This window comes from Crassostrea angulata, chromosome 2, assembly GCF_025612915.1.
Source record: "Crassostrea angulata isolate pt1a10 chromosome 2, ASM2561291v2, whole genome shotgun sequence".
NCBI lineage: Eukaryota > Metazoa > Mollusca > Bivalvia > Ostreida > Ostreidae > Magallana > Magallana angulata.
The window spans coordinates 11,200,673-11,217,543 of record NC_069112.1 but is presented as its reverse complement, the minus strand read 5'-3'; the positions used below and the strand labels follow the sequence as shown (position 1 = coordinate 11,217,543).

General features: G+C 31.3%; 1 pseudogene; it reads left to right on the top strand.

Annotated features, from left to right (window-relative positions):
* The window catches only part of LOC128172969 (receptor-type tyrosine-protein phosphatase epsilon-like), a 113,635-nt pseudogene that overhangs the window by 23,350 nt on the left and 73,414 nt on the right, over positions 1 to 16,871 (top strand).

Below are 16,871 nucleotides of genomic sequence, written 5' to 3'. Positions count from 1 at the left end.
ACTGCAATGAACGTTGTAGTGGACACTGTATAAACAATAAACCATGTGACCATGTCAGTGGGGTTTGTTCAAGGGGTTGTATAAATGGATTCGATGGACCATATTGTAACAGTTGTATGACATCTTTTAAGTTATTTTGAAATACGTTATTTCAGATTTGCTTTTTATAATTAATAATTAACAAGAAGTCAAGTATAGTCGTTGACTATTATGGATTTTTTAATATTTTAATTGTAAAGTATTAAGAGTCAAGACGGCGTTTATTAGTTGTCACAATTTTACTCAATTTAAAATTTTCTAATTGAAAGTCATGAATATGGTTATTTTTGAGACTTTGCTTTTAAATGATGCTCAAATTTTGTTGGTGTATGTTAAACTCTAGCTTGTAGTAAAGGATATTTTGGAACAAATTGTTCCCGGGTGTGTTCACCTAACTGTGGACGTAACACATGTCGACATACGGACGGATTTTGTACTTCGTGTGCTGCAGGATGGACAGGTTATAATTGTACTACAGGTAAATTGATAACTATTCAGTTTCTCGTGTTTTCAACCATTGTTCCAGGTTAAATTACTGTTAGTTAAAACAATATTTTGTTCACGTTAGCATATATTGCTTTGAAATTTTAAAGTTTTAATCTTAAATAGTCTGAATACTCATTCTACTCACATAGAGTAATAAAACTGTTTAACCGAGTACTTACAGATATGAAACAAAAGAGTTATTCTTCATAATATTTTTTCTACTTAAAAAAGATATTACTCATTTGAAAGCAAACGCTTCCTTTAAATAATGTTTCAATTGTTTTAAGCTCACCTGATAAAACATTTTTAATAAAAAAAATTCCAAAAGAAAAAAAAATATACGCAGGTTGTTGATATAAATTACTTTATTTGAATGTTTCGTCTTCTACTTTTATTAATCAGTTTACCACCTGCTGGTGTAATGTCGGGGACATAAAAGAATTATTATCGTATTTTTCTATCTAAATGTTATATGCTTGTAAAAAAGTGTGCTGATTTACCAGATTATGCATGTTAAACAATACGTAGACATTTTACTTGAAGTTGGAAAATAAATCAAAATGGGCCCAGTGAAAAAAAAATTATCTGAAAAACTATTTTCAGAATGTATGTTGTCATTTGGAGAGGATTGCCAGTATCAATGCAGTGACAACTGTATTAATCAGACATGTGACAGATTCAACGGGAGTTGTCTGTATGATTGTAAAGAAGGGGCAAAATGTGGCACAGGTACGTACATTCTGTAATGCAGACCGGCAACGTACAATCTTATTTATCACGATCACTGCATTTTACCATCACACGATTCATTCAGTTTCAAATAAATTTTATGAAACATATTCTTTACCCTTTATTTTCTAGATATTGTGAAACATATATATTCATCAAATAATCTGCCTATAACTATCGGAATCTTGATGTCCGCATGCATTTTAATAATCATTGGAGTTGTGATAACAATATTAGTCTTAAGGTAAACGTTTATGTTGATCATTTTCAAATAACTTGATATTATAAAACAGCAATATGTTCTTTTTCCTTTAATTAATAAAAATTAAATTATTTTACACGTTTTACAGACAGAGATCATCACGCACAATGAGTAATACAAGTGTACATAGAATGTGTTTGAGATCCCCGGCTGCTGCAGAGGAGATCGTCAATAATGAAAACTTGTCAAATTATCAAGAATTGAACTTTGCCCTACAAGAAAACCCGTATCAAAGCATGTCACAATTTTAAACTTCATCATGGAATTAAACAAAAGTTTGGGAGATGCATAAAGTTTAAAACAAAAGAAGAGAAACAAATTATTTTACAAGTTGAGTTCAGCATTAAGTAATTAAAAACATCCTTACAATTCGCGTCACCTTTTTTGTATTAAATTTGATCATTCAATACCGGTCTGTTTAAACCAGATATACTGACAATTGTTTTATTGTTTGATATGTATGTGTTATTTTAAATTCCTCTGAATGTCTGTTGATGCGGCGACATTGGCGGACGAGGTTAGGTAATTTATAAAATAATGTATTTCAACAGTCTTTTTAGGTGTGTATGACTGTTATGACTGTTTATCTTTTCAATTGTCTCGGTGTTTTTTTTTTCATCATTACAACTTTGCATGAAGAACCACTTAACATTAAACTATAGTTGCCGAGCATTATAAATTATTAAATTATCGGTCGTAGAACAGCCTTTTTATGACATATACACTATGTTACTCATTTTGTTATGTTTAAAAAATTAAACACCATCTATGACTGCTGTTTATTCTTGTATATATATGACTGTTATTTTGGTCAAAGAGACATCAACGAATGATATGAGTTTTGTTTTCTTTATGGCATGTCTTTAGCTGGTAAGTCATCAGTTATACAGACCCTGAAACGTACTACTACACCACACGCTCGCTGCAGGCTCGCTACACGCTCGCTAAACGATTCACATGAAACGCTGAACGGTTTACACGAAACGCTGCACGCTTTGCCCGAAACGCTAAACGATTTACACGAAACGCTAAACGGTTTACACGAAACGATTCTCGCACGAAACGATTTGCTCGCTTTTCACACGCTTTGGACACGCTTTTATCCTGATCGATTCGGGTCCTCTCGGATTTTTACCCTGACTCTGTTAGTAGGAATTAATTTTAAGAAAACACAAAATAATAGATACTGATATAAGAAACATATATGTACAAAATATTTAATTGATAAATTAAATTAATTTGGTACTTATATTTAAAGCAAAAAATTATTTATTCACAGAATTAGCCAAAATAATTACTTCTATAAATAAATTTATTGCTCAAAAGAAATATCCATGATTCTTATCTTGTCCCGTAAATAATAAAAATTCCAGAGAAAAAAGTTACCGTAACACTATATTCAATACCAAAAAAAAAATCCGCATGATTACAAACTGAAATCGGTTTTTCAGTATTCGACGGGATTTGTTTTTTCTTCTCACATTAATATTTTTTTGGGTTTCAGAGAATACGATGTAAAAATACTATCTGTAAATAAACCTGTAATTATTTACATTGATAATTTGGTTTTTCAGTATTCGGCGGGATTTGTTTTTTCTTCTCACATTAATATTTTTATTGGTTTCAGAGAATACGATGTAAAAATACTAACTGTAAATAAACCTGTTATTATTTACATTGATAATTATACCCCCGCTCCGAAGGAGAGGGGGTATACTGTTTTACCCTTGTGTGTCTGTCTGTCCGTCCGTCTGTCTGTCCGTCTGTCTGTCCGTCTGTCTGTCCGTCCGTAACAAAAATTTCTGTCGCATTTATCTCAGCAACTATTTATCGCAGATGCTTGAAATTTTAACACAGTGTTTGTTAAGGCATGCCATATCGTGGGATATATTTTTGTACCAATCGGACGTCAACTTCCTGTTAAATGACGACTTTGCTTATTTTTTAACCAAAATTTTCAAACAAATTTTCGTCAAAGATTTCTCAGCAACTGTTTATTGCAGATGCTTGAAATTTTAACACAGTGTTTGTTAAGGCATGCCATATCGTGGGATGTATTTTTGTACCAATCAAACGTCAACTTCCTGTTAAATGACGACTTCGTTTATTTTTTGCCAAAATTTTCAAACAAATTTCCGTCAAAGAATTCTCAGCAGCTATTTATCGCAGATGCTTGAAATTTTAACACACTATTTGTTTAGGCCTGCCATATTGTGGGATATATTTTTGTATCAACTGGACGTCAACTTCCTGTTAAATGACAACTTTGCTTATTTTTTAACCAAAATTTTCAAACAAATTTTCGTCAAAGATTTCTCAGCAACTATTTACCGCAGATGCTTGAAATTTTTACACAATATTTGTATAGGCATGCCATATCGTGGGATATATTTCTGTACCAATCGGGTGTCAACTTCCTGTTAAATGACGACTTTGTTTATTTTTAGCCAAAATTTTCAAACAAATTTTTGTCAAAGATTTCTCAGCAGCTATTTTTCGCAGATGCTTGAAATTTTAACACACTATTTGTTTTGGCATGCCATATCGTGGGATATATTTTTGTATCTATCGGACGTCAACATCCTGTTAAATAATGACTGTTTATTTTTTGCCAAAATTTTCAAACAAATTTTCGTCAAAGATTTCTCAGCAGCTATTTATCGGAGATGCTTGAAATTTTTACACAGTGTTTGTTAAGGCATGCCATATTGTGGGATATATTTTTGTACCAATTGGACGTCATCTTCCTGTTAAATGAGTACTTTGTTTATTTTAGCCAAAATTTTCAAACAAATTTTCCTCTAAGATTTCTCAGCAGCTGTTTATTGCAGATGCTTGAAATTTTAACACACTATTTGTTTAGGCATGCCATATTGTTGGATATATTTCTGTACCAATCGGATGCCAGCTTTCTGTTAAATGTCGACTTTGCTTATTTTGCATATTCACATCAGAGCGGGGGTATCACTAGTGAGCATTGGCTCACAGATATCTTGTTTTGAAAGTTGTGTAAAATAAAATTAGTCACATAAGTTAGAAAAATGCTATAAAACAACCGATTAATTTTTTTTATGTCGAATCATTCGCGTATATAAGTGTTCCGTACATAATATCACAGAGAAAAATCAATGGATTAAACAATAAAGAAAGTTGTCTTTACTATTTCGGATTTCGGAAAGAACAAAAAATATAAAATGATTTAGATTTGTGTCTCAATATTCGTATACATAACCGGCGCCCCGCAAAACGGCGTACAATATATCTATCATAATCTATTTGAATTAAGTACCATGCATATAGATTCCCATAATAATTAATTGCATGTTTACATTTAAGGAAATTTTCAGTGTGTTAATTGTTGTTGTTTTCCGTTATCAGTGTTTAAATAATTAAAATAATAACTTGTAGAAATATTTTTAATCGGGATTCAGAAGAATTTACTTCCTGCATTTCATAGAAATGAACAATATATTTTCTTTCTATGTGTACATTTAATTTTGTTCAAATTAATGTTAAATAATCTATCATTTAAATTCTGTGCTTCACCAAATACTGATTCCGATAAACTTGAAGTCATTAATTTTCCATTGGCTACTGACAAAAAAAGAGACGCGTGATCATCCAATGAAAACGAATACACAGAGTTTGATTGACAGGTTCAGCCAGGTGCAGGTCTTACCCGATGTCCGAGGTTATGTGTACTGATTGTACACAGCCGAATAGTCTAAGTAACTAGTCTTCCTTCAATACGCGTACTTTTCTTTTGTTTGTTAAAAATCAATTCAATTTTGTAAAAAGATAAGTATATCATTTCTTATAGATTTTTTCACGAGAATACCTCAAAGGAGTTTTGCCAATCACAAACAGTTTAAAGTAATGTTTAACACGAGCGCTATTTTGAAACAATTAAATTGTCAGAGAGTTTCGAATGAAATCTGATGAACGTTTCACACGGTTCTCGCACGCTTTGCCCGAAACGATTTACACGCTTTGCCCGAAACGCTGCACGCTTTGCCCGAAACGCTAAACGGTTTACACGAAACGCTCCACGATTCACACGAAACGCTAAACGGTTTACACGAAACGCTAAACGGTTTACACGAAACGTTTCTCGCACTAAAGTTGCACGCTTTTTTGGTGTAGTAGTACGTTTCAGGGTCTGTACATGTGTAGACACTGTTGAAAATATGTAATTATCTTTATTGATTGGGCACGGGAATATTGTCTAATTATATCTTAAATTATTATTATTATCTTACATCTAAAGCAAATCAATGTGTTTTTCTCTGTGTGTTTAGAATAGTTTGATCTTTGACTACTTCACGGTTCAAAAAAGTGTAATTGTACATTGTAATAGTACGTGGTGGAATAAACAAGTACTTTTCCCACGTTTTAAACATAAATATTAATCGTATCACTCGGGTTTCTCTTAGGAATAAAGATTGCTACTGTTTATCAAAACATACGAACTAATTCACTTAAAACATATAACAGGATAAAATCTTAAAAATAAAGATATCTACTTATATTTTGCAAAGAACATGGTGTACCTGTTCTAATTATTGTCCAAAGAAAACAAATGTGTTAATATCTGTTTTCTTCAGTTTTTTAAGTGGAACTGCTATAAATCGGAAATTTAAAAAAAGCCATTTCACTTCCAAATTACAAAAAATATAAGTCGATAATATGAGTTAAATCGTTTCGTTAATTTTGTTTTTGGTATAATTTTTCTACAAAAAGTATCAAAAACGGAGCTTACATGTCTCAACACCACATTAAAATGATTTTAAAAAAAAGTGACAATTTGTCTTTGTAAAGCATTTAGGATGGGTAAATGGAACTACTAACTATTAAATTTTCAGTGATGACATAACTTTATAAAGATTTGTTTACAATATGATATAATATTCTTTTTCCAAAAATTAATTTGTTTACGAAAAATATTTTTTTGCATGCGTATCAAATATTAAACATAAAACTTCTGAACATTTTGTTGAATTCTATTATATGTTTGTTCCTTGACAGCATTGTTGCAACCACTATTGAAATAAAACCACTATTGAAATAAATTATTTCAATAGTGGTTGGGAATGCATTTTATTTGAAAAATCACTTTGCAACCACTATTGAAATAAAACCACTATTGAAATAAATTATATCAATAGTGGTTGGGAATGTATTTCATTTGAAGAATCACTTTACAACCACTATTGAAAAACAACCACTATTTAAATAAAATATTTAAATAGTGTTTCGGGATGTATTCCATTTTGAAAATCAATTTACAGACACTGTTGAAGTACAACTACAATTGAAATTATTTTTTCAATCGTAGCTTAGAATGAATTAGTTTGAAAATCTATAGTTTTTTCTTTACATTCCTCTTTCTATAAACATATCATGTCCTATGATATTGTAAATTATTTGCAAAATAGTGAACATCTTGTAAAAATGCCAGAACTTCTATTCAAACCCTCTGTATATTGAATAATTATTTATTGATAAATATTATTATAAATATCACTGCTAATATAAATTATTTCAATAGTGGTTGGGGATACCTTTTATTTCAACCACTATTGAAATATATTATTTCAATAGTGGATAAGGATGCGATTCATTTCAAGCACTATTGAAATAATTTATTTCAATAGTGGCTGGGGATACCTTTCATTTCAACCACTATTAAAATTAAGTATTTCAATCGTGGTTGATGATGCTTTTCCGTTTTATGTCTATTTTTATGTCTGTTTATAACACTTTCCTCTCTGCTAGGGGAGTTTCTTAAGAAAGGAAGTATGTCTTATGAGATGATGAATTCCTTTTTGATTATGATGTTCTTTGATTTACCTCTATATGGTCATGTTTCCCATACCACCTGTCATCTGGAACCGAAAGTGTTATGCACAGTCGGAATGAAAGGCATTAAAATAACATCCTACCAATATTGAAATATTTTATTTCAATAATGGTTGTAATGAACTGTACCCTTGACCACAATTGAAATAAATTATTTCAATAGTGATTGTAATGAAATGCATGTCTAACCAATATTGAAATAATTTATTTCAATATGGTCATAATGAAACGCATACCCAACCACTATTGAAATAATTTATCTCATTCAATATTGGTCTTAATGAAGTCGATCTCCAACCATTATTGAAAGTATTTATCTTAAAAGTGATATTCATTATTACATAAATCTATAATGATATATAAGCTATAAATTATTTTTTAATATGCAGGGGTTTTGAATAGAAGTTCTGGTAATTTACACATTACAAGGTAAAGAAAAAATATGAAAACAATTCTATTTGTTAATCTGCAAGGATTGGTCATTTCTACACAACAGTGAACATCCTAAAATAAGTACATTTATATTATAGTCTTGATTACTATTACCGTAAAATATTTACGTATTTAGTACCTTTATTGTGTATTTGAATTGTTTGATAGATAAAAACAAATGTATATGCATGTTTATCTGCGAGAATTGGTTATTTACTTTTACACAGCAGTGAAAATTGTAACAAAATTGTGTATTTGATATCATTCGTTAGATTTCTTGCATTTCAAAATAGTTTTTCAAATATGATATACAATTCTTTCTTTCCAAATATGTTACAATAGTGATAACATAAATATATTTATAAAGTCAGTCATTCCCATCTAATATAAAAAAAAATAATTTAATCGTAGTTGAACTTTAATGGTGTCTGTAAAATAATTCTTATCATAAAATACATCCCCAACCTCTATTATAATCATTACTTAAATACTGGTTGTATTTCAATAGTGGCTGCAAAGTGATTTTTCTAATGAATACGTCCCCAATCACTATTCAAATAAATCATTTCAATAGTGGTTTTATTTCAATAGTAGTTGCAAAGTGATTTTTCTAATGAAATACATCCCAACCACTATTGAAATAATTTATTTCATTAGTGGCTGCAACACAGCATGTTTAAAGGACTTGTTGGTATAAATCAAGTGTAACTGCTGTATTATGTAATATATGAACATGTGCTATTACTAAATTGCAGCCAAAAAATCAAGTGCATGATAAAAGTTTTAATGTTATGGAACGTGCTTTAAAAGGTATTTCATAGTATCATTTTAAATAAAAAAAAGATTACCCTAAAAATTGTTTTATGTTCTTTATTGTATTTCTATTACATAACAAAAGTGTATTCTTCACTTCTATATTTTGTTAAACTTTTTAAACATCTAGTGTCTATTATTCAAGTACGGCAAAATAGCATTACGTTTTTTTATCTTTTCAAAATGTAATGCAGCAATTCTTGTTTTTATGGACAAAGAAAGTTAGTTGGATTAACGTTATACCTTTAAAATAATGTTTTGTAAAAGGTTTAATGACGAAAGAAACACACTAATAAATGTAAAAAAACCAAAATGCGGATAAAATAATGTTAAATTATCTAATAAAGTGGGATTTAATCGGTATAAATGGAAAAATAGGATTTTCAAGAACCAAAAATATAAAAACAATTGTCTATTACATCTGATATCTTCTACATTAAAAAAAACAATTTAGCAATAACGACTTGTAAGATAACCAATAAAAAATGGCAAATTAGTTTTTTGTTTTTTTTAATCGGTCAGGTACAAAATCAATTCAATAAACCACGCCCAAAATGAATTGATGCTTATATTGAAGTGAGTGTCATTCCCATACGGTTGAAAACTATTGTAAAGTTAACGTATATAACGAATTACGTTTATAAGGAATCAAAATCGTTCGTACCTGGCACATCGTTATGTTTTTACTGTATAGAAAGAATATCTTTTCACAGGTTAAACTAAGTATGTGTAACGTTAAAGCAATATTTTATTACATACATTGTATTAAATAAAAGGTTAATTTGGTTAGGCGATGCTGCATATTACTATACATGAAACAGAAAAAGGGTCGATACAGTACATTTGTACCTACGTGTACATTGCTTATGAAGATGTAAAAAATTAATAGGGATCCGCATCACACCTCTTTCAATACTTTTTCTTAATTTATGCGCTTCATTTTTAGAATAGGACGTGATTGTTTTTATATCTTACATTTGATTTTTCTCTTAATTGAAGTTTGTGCATAACTTGCGTATCATTTTTAAATGCATATATAAATTGATAATGGTTTTCGTAAGCGTTAGTCTAAATAACACTCCTTAAAATAGCCTCTATTGATAAACGCACACTAAGATTTATAAAATCCAGAACAGCTTTTCTTGAAGGTCGTTTTTATGGATAAAACAAATACAAACATAAACCCGGACATTCACTTTATAAAAGTTAAAAAAAAAACAACAAACGAAGAAAAAAACAATTTGCAAGGACAAAAAAAATATTTGAAAACCGTTCATTTTGAACAATGAAAGTTAACTTAAATGTTGTGAAGCTTATGTTATTCGCTAATCATATGTTTACAATTTTGGTTGATATTACATACTGTACAACCGTGTACTTTGTTTTGGGTTTTTTTTTTATCAGCCAATGTTGTTGAACAATTATTTAGTGTTTTTTTGATATATGACAAACCCATTGTACATTTAAATTCCTTTTCATTCATTTTTTTGGATAACTTTTCCAGTGTCACAGTTATGTTGAAATTAACACGGATTCGTTAAAAGGGCCATGGTCACGATTTTGGTCAATTTTTATTTCTCTGTTTTCATTACTTACAATGTGTTAGATGTGCACATCTAATGATCAAATGAAATTTTAGAGTCAGTCATTAGTTTCTAAGCAAGATACAGAGTCAACAATTCTTTGTTATGTAAAGAAAGCTCGTGCCATGCCATGTTTTTGTTTACATAGGTTCAGTAGACCAGTAAAATATTTTTTTCAAGCTGAATTGTCTTTCTTCTTATTCATCTTAAGCATAAACAAACAGTTCATAACGTTTAACAGACAAATTTAAGGCTGAAAATTGGACTTTTCACTTCAACATTCAAAATGTAAAAAAAAAGAGCATTGTTTACATAGTAAAAAATTGTGACCTATGTCACTCGCTTATAACTCAACGAATGACACTGGTGTCTCAAATTTTGGTTGCATATTACAAAAGCATTGTAAACAGTAAAATCGGATAGATAATTTTTGACCAAAATCGTTACCATACCCCTTTAATTTTACTCAATAACAAATTTTTCCCTGCTTATCTTTTTAAGTTCTGGTAAAATCGTAATGTTATGAAAAATTGGTTTAAATAAAACATGTTTAAATGACTGACAATTACAAAGCTTGAATTCTTCGTTAAAATAATAGGTCACCATCAGTTATTTCGATGTCTTAAAATGTCATGCTGGAATAATGTCTTTTTTGAGGAAAAATGCATCAAGAGTTTACTAAGTGTTTCCCTTTTTAAGCCGTAAAAATTGATTGAACCGCTTGCTATGTTTACTCGCAGAAACATTGAGGAAAAAGCAGAAACTAAATTGATAATGATAACTTAAACGCTAGACAATTAAGTCGTCAGTCAAATTAATTACTTTATAATGTTGGCATACAGTTTCTTTAAAACATTTGCGACATCATCAAGCACGATGTATGTTGCCGATTTTGGAGCAAAGGGTACAATTGATATAAATATTACATCGCGTTCAAGGACAAATGATATAGGTGAATGAAGTACATACAGTAATGTTTGACGGTAAGTAGATCTTGATGCAGCTAACTAAATTCACAGCCTTAGTATGCTGTTTAGGAACTACGATGCACATGGCTTCCGTTTTTTAATCATATTACAGTATCAAATTGAATCATTTTATGATACAAACTGCACTGAAAAGTATGAATGTATTTCATTTCCCCCTCTTTAATTCTTTAATACTTTTAACGGAATGTTTCAAAATGTCTGTTTTCTTTTCTTTATTTTTGGTAGTTGATTTTAATCAGTTGCACTGGCAGTTACTCTGACAAACCGGAATTGAAACAGTGTTTGGACCTCACCACAAATCAACACCGCTGACAAGACTTCGATACAATTCGATACAATATATTCATAAGCATTGTTTTTCAAGGAAACTTTTATAAATACTTTGAAAATTGTCAGATTTTAAATGGCATGAACAATTTAAGATATATTGTGGTCATATGTATTCCTACACAAGAGTTCAATGTTGCTTGGATACAATTATTGAGAAATATTCGATTACTGAACAAATACCTATTGTAGTGTTTGATGGCATTAATTCTATCTTTGTAAATTACACACTATGATTCCTATGGTATTTTTTCGTCTATACATGTATCTCGAAAATCCTTTAGGAAAAGCCTAAAAATTTATAGAAGAAAAATTGTGGGCAATATTATTCATATACAGCTTAGGAACTCCTTGCCAAGCAAAATAACAATATAATTATTGATATAATAATGGTTTTAGCATACAAATAATCAATAAAGTCACCTCTTGTCAGTAGTTCAGTACTCTGATTTTAAAAAGTAAGCGTACGTCAACTGTCAAAAGTCACATGTGTTGTCGCTAAAGGTTTAATTTGAATTTTAATGAATTTTAGGTTTCCATAAACAAGTAAAGAACTGAGTACGGTTTTGCGTCCAAAAGAGAAATACCAGATAACACTTTTAACTTTTAACCTAGCCGCACATCCCAACAACTCTAGTGCCAGCTTTCTATTGCAGAACCACCCATCCACCACTCCATCACCAAAACCGACCCAAGTATCTATATTGTTTTGCTGATATATCTCTGCTTTGAATCTTAGCACAATCCTGGAATTTCATCACTGACGAGAATTTTATATCAACATTTTGCGTCTGTGTGTTTCAAAGCATAGAAAAGGGCCACAAGAGTAAGTTTGCGCAATTCAGTTTCATCATTATAATGGGAAAGCTGGAGTTACATTCTTCACATCCACTTTTGACTAACGCATTCCTCCTCTGTCCAGTACCTTACTCTCTACACGTTTCTGCGAAAAAAAGTGTCAGTAATCAATGACAAAAGTCGAACATTGTCCTACATTTATGTTTTAACTATTCATTGCTTGGAAAAATACAATTGGATGCCTACACTTGTTACAAAGCGATGCAACATATCTTACATAGTCACACATGAATGAAATCTGGGGGTTTTGCAAGGTCTTGGCCAAATACTGCCACTGTTTCAGACGTCTATTACATTCTTTGAATACCCATCGCAGCTAGGGGGTGAAAAACAGGTGTATAAAAATAATAGTCCTTACAATATTTAACAATCAGATTTGATAAATACATACCTTATAATGCAATCACGTAATGGTTCGTCATAAAATATGTATGCACTATAGTATCTTTGTCACTTCTAAATCAATTTATAAATCAAAATCTAGAGCTGCTTGTCACCACGTTTCATAAATGCTGGCATTTCTAAATTTATCCCAACACCACGGTCCACTACAAACACATCCTCCTCTTAAAGCCAGTTTCTGAGTTTCGTCAGCATTATGGTAAATCATGTGCTTCAAAAAGCTGGCGTCATTGTTCTTGCTGTCGGCTAGATAGGGGCCAAGGACTGACACTATGTATCCAGTCGTTGTTACCACCATCATGGGTTTCACATTATTATTAACATTTATATGTTACATAATCGATGTCTTTATCATCACAACCACAATCATCCTCGTCATCGTCAACACCAATCAATGATTATTACTGATCATGCATCTTAATTTCATACAAATAGTTGATACTTTTATGAGACAAAGGATGGATGTTTTTTTGAGCTGACCAAATTGTATACCGTATATGTATGCGCAATCAAGCAAGGGACTGAAAACTTTACAAGAATTCTGTTTTTCAAAAGATATGGAAAGTCATGAATTAACAAATTTTATATAAATTATATTAATTTCAGGGGCAATATCTGCTAGAATGGGGACTCGAATTCTTTCAGTATGGTAAATTGAAGAATCATTCAAGTGCATTGAAGACATTGGAAAAGGTTTCAGATTTCTATCTTTTATGGTTTTAGAGGAGTATCGTCGACAAGCATGTGACCAATAGGACAAAAGCTTTGGAACTATTCAAAGGTAGGAATTAAGGGACTATATTTTTAAACTGTCTTAAGATGTCCTACTACATCTATGAAAAGAAGTTTTTTCTTTATCATCCATAACAAAAGAGATATTAAAAAAACATTTATTATCATCTTTTCAAATGACCTTGATCTTTGACATTAATGTCATTTTGTTCGGCAAAAGTAGCCGTAAATAATAATATAAAAAATAGACTTTATGGAAATTTAAATACCTTCAGAGGCAATAACTGTTAGAAGGGGGCCTCAGATCATTTCGGTATAATAGATTGAGGAATTGTCAAGTGTACTGTAGACACTGGTAAAATTTTAAAATCTTTATCTCTTATGGTTACAAAGAAGTAGCGATGACAAGCCAATCGGCAATCCTCGGCTGATTCCGCTACGCTCCATACAAACCTCGGATGTGATTGGTGTAGGAATATGCATCGAATCGATGCATTTCTCCGCCGGAAACTGCCTTTTTACTCAGTTGTTTTACGAGTAAAGATGGCTGCATCCTGTTAGTATTTACGTCCCCGAGTATACAATGTGATTTTGATGAAGCGCTGGAGTTTGCAAAAGAATGTGTAAATATCAACTTCGAGCTTAAGGAAAAACAGATACAGACATTAAAATCATTATACGAGGGGCATGATACAATGGCAGTTTTACCCACTGGGTTTGGTAAAAGTATTATATTTCAGCTCCTTCCCTTCCTGTTTCAGAGGAAACTCGGTCAACAGCAACCCATGATTAGTTTGATAGTCACGCCTTTAAATTCTATCATGCAGGATCAAGTTCGATCGCTATCAAAACTTGGTATAAATGCCTGTTATCTTAATATTGAAGGAACAGGTGTTAAAACCTTCGATGCGGTCAAAAGGTAGGTGTTGATTTGTACCAGAGACTGCTTGTACAATGAACCAAAGTTGTCAAGTTTACATTAGCCTAATAAATTTCTATATCGATAGTTATTATTATACCTGAGACGACCTACAGAAAAACCTTCATGCATAGAAGATATTTATTCATAGTTTTATAAGTTATCTCTGATTCTCAAATATATGCAGGTCCGGAACAATCACAAGATTTAGCTGCATAGCTTGATTTACCTACATAGCTTTATTTACCTACCTAAAGTAGGTTTTTTTTAGCTACTCAATCATACTTTTGTTTTAATTGGGCATAAGTACTAAAAGTCGCACTCGGGGTGAAGCTATATATCCAAATATTTGACTTTTAGCAGTTGTCAAGTTTATACAATAATTGTATTTCAAAACTTCAAATGTTTAAATAACCTTTATTTGCAATTTGTCTATTGCATGTATGATTGATTTCGTGTAATTAGTTCTGGATGGGCAATTTTTTCTATTTTTGGGTCGGGTAAAACTTAGTGTATTATGTAACTTCCGCCCAGCATCTCTGTGCACATGTTTTGACGAGAACAATAAACAAATCGTAACACTTAGTGACTTGGTCAGGAGAACAAGTTCTTACTGTAGCTGGTCATCAAATCGAGTCAAGTCTCAGATACTGATTTTGATTATTTACTGACATTGATTAGTGAATATATAAAATTAATGTATGGTTGTTATGTAATTACTAATAAACGTTGTATAGTTTACAGTTCTTATGTTGAAAAACCAACATTGAAAAAAAATTCATCAGTATCAAAGATTTGATTCGATTCGATGACCAAGCCAGCTACAATAATCAATATCTATTTGGGAGGGAATCGAACCCTCGTACATAATCATCAAACTGAACTACTTACAAAGATCTCTCTCTCTCTCTCTTTCTCTCTCTTAATTAGATTACATAATCACCAATAAAGCTGATATGGTGTATTCGAGCACATTTCCTGTCACCCCCCAGGAAAAGGAGTGGGTTCAATTCCCACTATCAACAGAAAATAGGTGATACATGTACAATCTAATGGTTAACTTTTATCAAACAAAACACTTGTTCTTATAGCTATCTGTGTCATTTTCTCTAAGTAGCACTTTGAATGTTTTAGAAGCAATTAATTTTATCGTTATGTATACAGCTCTGACTATGCAGGGCCACTAGGCTATCTGCCCGCTTTGCACCAGCTTGTTCCATTATGCCTAGGGAGGGAATCGAACCCTCGTACATAGTCATTGAACTGAACCACTTACAAACAAAGATCTCTCTCTTTCTCTCTGAATTAGATTTCGTAATCATCAATAAAGCTGATATGATGTATTTGAGCACATTTTATGTTATCAACCAGGAAAATGAGTGGGTTTAATTCCTTCTATCAACAGAAAAAAAGAATACCTGTACAATTTAATGGTTAACTTTTATCAAGCACAACACTTCTTATTTTTGTGTCATTTTCTCTTAGAAGCACTTTAAATGTTTTTGAATCAATTTATTCTATCATGATTATAATTACAGCTCTGACTATGCGGGGCCACTAGGCTATCTGCCTGCTTTGCACCAGCTTCCTGTTCCATAATGCCTAGGGAGGGAATCGAACCCTCGTGCATAGTCATGGAACTGTACTACTTAAAAACAAAAAATAAACGGTTCAAAGTTTATTTAGCTGATAATCCTTCAGCATATGGAGAAAACCATCTCAGTAGTGTACCTGAAGGGGTGGATACTGAACTTATAGCTAAATGCATTAAATTTCATCTTGTTTCTACTTTCAGGTAACTGTACTCAAGATATAAATCAAGATAAAAGAGAGGATTAAAAGATAAAAATACCAAAGCAAAGTGATTAAGAATATAGATTTTTAAATGATAAATTCATAACAATGGCTTTCCTACAGGGGGTGTAAGTTCAAAATAATACGATTATCCTCTAAACTAATGGTCATTACTTCTTTGTATCAATGTAACTTAGGATAAATTAGGATATAAATACTGTCTGTCACATCTATTAAGATTAAAGGGGTTTACTTAGTGGTTAACGATACTGATTTTTCAATGATAAAATGAAAATTATGGGTTTTCTGATGGGGGTTTAATTTCGAAATAAAGTGATTTTTCCTAAAGGTAAAGGTGTTTATTACTTTCTATTGATGTGATATAGGATAAATTAGGGAACAAATATTGATCCCAAAAGATTTAGGGAGTTTCTTAAGTGACTAACTATACCGATTTTCAACAATAAATTGAAAATAATGGATTGTCTCAGGGGGGTATAATTTCTAAATGAAAGAATTTTTCCTGAAACTAATGCTGATTATTTCTTTGTATTTATGTAGTAAAGGAGAAATGAGGGTGTAAGTCTTAATCCCAAAAGTTTTTGGGGGTCTACTAAGCATTTAACTATATCCATTTATGAACGTTA